The sequence below is a fragment of the Adiantum capillus-veneris genome, chromosome 21 (assembly GCF_014529385.1).
Source record: "Adiantum capillus-veneris isolate H3 chromosome 21, ASM1452938v2, whole genome shotgun sequence".
Classification (NCBI taxonomy): domain Eukaryota; kingdom Viridiplantae; phylum Streptophyta; class Polypodiopsida; order Polypodiales; family Pteridaceae; genus Adiantum; species Adiantum capillus-veneris.
In genome coordinates, this window is record NC_140951.1 from 150,356,573 (window position 1) to 150,360,146 (window position 3,574).

The 3,574-nt window shown below is 40.8% G+C and overlaps 1 pseudogene; it reads left to right on the plus strand.

The window, feature by feature from the left end:
* Positions 1 to 822: 822 nt before the first annotated feature.
* The window catches only part of LOC147431960 (uncharacterized), a 2,822-nt pseudogene continuing 70 nt past the window's right edge, over positions 823 to 3,574 (plus strand).

Below are 3,574 nucleotides of genomic sequence, written 5' to 3' on the forward strand. Positions count from 1 at the left end.
AGCATAGAGACATCCTTGAGCTAGAAGAGAAAGCAACGGCTGAGTGGCTTTTGTAAAAGCAAGTAACTATAAAGTATGCTTGGAAAACTACGTCCTAACGTTGAGTGGCTCCAAGAGTATAAAAATTGGGATTTCAAACCCCAAAACATCGTGTCGACTAACTCTGTAGGGTCACAAAGTCAACTACGAACGGAGAGAAGTAGGAGGACTCATTGTCAGTAATGTTGTCGTGTTCCACATCCACCTTGTGTGATTGGAAACACAAGATCAACAGTTGTAGTAAAAGAAAAAAAAATCTAAGACAAATTATTGTTAAAATAGCACATAAGGAGCCAAATAAAACCTCTTTTACGACCCTTAGTAAATCAATTACTAAAGTCGCTTATAGAAACTCGAGAGGATATTATAAAGATTGAGCGTGAAATCCTAGTAGTGGTATACGCTGCATTGAAGGATTAGTATCGAGAGGAGTCACACGAGTGTGTGTATCATATGAGTGGAGCAGATTCTAGCAGAGGAGGAGACCAAAATAGGGCTAGAGAAGCACGCAGAAAGAAGCGAGAGGAGTTAATAGCACAAGATCTTGCCAATCAACTTGAGCGCGTTAACGCGTTACTTTTAGAACAAGTACCAGGAGTACTGATTGAGGGATTAAGAGAAGGTAGATTAGTGGGTCAACCCACACCAGAGAGAGAAATAGTTGACCAACCATTTAATTTATACCAGTGCCGAGACTTGGGATTGAGAAATTTATTTGCTTTACCCAGACCACGAGTACTAAATTTTTGGGAGGACCCACTCTTTGAAAATCCGTTAGAACAAATGGCAGTGCCTGTAGCACGAGCTACGATACGATTGGCAGACTTTACACAGTTTGCAGGACTCTGGGATGAAGACCCGGATGCTCATCTTCAAAAATTTGAAGTAACATGTGTAGCAAACGAAATTGTGGATAATGATCAAAAATTACATATTTTTCCAACTACATTTAAGGATGAAGCTGCCAGTTGGTATGGTAACGTACCATCAGCAAATAGGGCTACTTACCCTGAGTTGACAACAACATTTTTAGCAAAGTTTTGCCGTCAGGGATTCCAAGATAGACTCGCTCAACAGTTAGACTATCTTCAGCAGGGGATCAACGAAAGCATTGATCATTACATCCAAAGGATAGAGACAATAGTAAGAAAGATGGGAAATACGGCACCCAATGAGGATACTCAAAAACGTAGACTTATAGATGGCTTGCGAGATCCGAACGCTCAACAATATGTGAGTTTAAGAAGACCGGCAGACTTAACAGCTGCTAAACAAGAAGCTAGAAATTGGGAAGAGGTGCAATTAAGCCAACAGAGGAGAAGAGAATTGTTTAGTGGACCTAGTATGGTTACTTCTCCCACTATACCGATTCCAAGAACTCAAGAGCCATTATCTGGTTATGGAGGTACACCACCACAAGTGGTGGTAAATACAAATCAAACTCCTTATTATACTCCAAATCCATATATGACAGCTCCAGCATACATGCTGCAGACTGGTACACCACCACCACCAGCTCTCACAGAAGAGAGGGTAGTCCAATTAATGACAGTCACAGTTGGAAAATTAAAAGAAGAAATTTTGAGTGCTTTAAGGCCTCAAACGAAAGAAGTATATGCTATAGCTCAACAAGCAGCAGGCCCGTCTATGAGTGCACCTCCAATGAGATCCAATGTGTGGTGTGGGAAGTGCAATGGTTACGGCCATTTGGCAACTGAATGTCCAACTGCATCAAGGGTAGTGCCGGACCAAGTACGTACATTGTTTTGTACCTTTTGTCTAAAAAACAATCATGTGGAAGACAATTGCTTTGTAAAGCAAGCGTATGAGCGCCGACAAGTAAAGGCTATGCAAACTAATTATAACTTTATGGATAGGAGCAATATGACTTATGAGATAGGTCCACCACCTCAACCTTTTATGCAAAGGGGCCTGCCAGAAACATATCAGCAGCAATTACAACAAGAAAGGCAAGGGTTACCAACACAGGGGATACCACCTACGCCAAGGTTACAAGGACAAACGAGGAGAAATTCTCCGTATAAACCTCCATTTCGCCGGAATAATTTTCGATATACTAACCCAAATATGGGGCCAACTAACCCTGTGGTATGCTATAATTGTCAACAAGAAGGGCATATAGCTCCCTATTGCCCTAATCCTTGAAAAAATCAAGATTATATACCATTATGTCGCATATGTAGCGAGGAGGGTCATTATGAAGATGTATGCCCAAAACGGGTAACTTCATTGAAAAATGACAAAGGGAAACAGAAGGTCGATGAGGGTACTGGTACTTCTGCCAATTTAGTAGAGGTTGAACAACTGCAAGATGCATTCCCTCGTAAACGAAAATCAAGGAGAGTGACTTTTGCTAAAGAACCTGTGATGGTTGGGGTAGTTACTTGATCTCAAAAGATGGACCATGATAAAGGGTTTATTGTTCCGAATGCGAATAAGAAAGTTGATAACTCTTCTATAAAAGAGTTTGTAGAATCTCCTGAAGAAGCATCGGAGGATCATTCTGCTGATGAATCACCGATTGTTTTTAAGCTACAAGAAAAGGAAGAAATTAAAAAAGGTATAGCACCTTTTCTAGAAAGATTACAAACATCTATAGTACACAGAAAGAGTGTACCAGATATCTTTAATTTATGGGAGTCTATGAAAGATTGTAAAATATCATTGGACTTGACCACTTTAGTAGAGATATCTCCTCTTTGTAAGAAGCAATTATATCATAAGCTCGTACATAGGAGAGGGAAGAGAAGAAGCTCTAAAATGACAGAGCCAATTAAAGAACAAGGATTTCAAGTAGTAGATATGTTTATGGATCTAGAAGCGCCTACTATTTCCTTGGAAATAGGAAGCCATAGTGCCAGACGGGAGTGCAATTAGATGGTGGAGCAGCAGTCAGTTTAATGACTGAGCAAACTATGGGGGAGTTGGGATTGAAACAAGTCGAACCTACGAACATTATTCTACGCTTGGCTGATCAACGACGTGTAAAACTCTTAGGTATTTTACAAGGGATCAAGACCATAGTGGCGGGACTAGAATTCCATGTGAGCTACTTGATCGTCCGACCACATTCGTATGGAGCCTCTTTCCCAATATTGTTAGGACGACCTTGGCTTGTTCAAGCCAGGTGTGTGCAAAGTTGGCATAAAGGAGTGATCACTATTGGTCCTCGCGACGATAGAGTAGAATTGCGAGTTGTCTCTAAACAATTTTTGCGGGAGTATAAAAAATCGACTGTGTCAGAAACAGAAGACAACACAGATTATAGCGGCGATAAATCAGAGGAGGAAGAAGCAATTAAACAACGCTTCTCATTAGATACGGATAAATATTCTCGATTTTTGCACAATGGTTACCATATGCGGATAGAGGATGATTCCACTGGGACAATCTCCACATCAGAGAGTGTTGGTAATTATGCCCGTCACCTAGGAATGGGTGAATATGAAGTTCATTATTCTTCGGGTTATGATTCTGACAAGGACATTGCACAATGGATGTCCACCTCAGATGA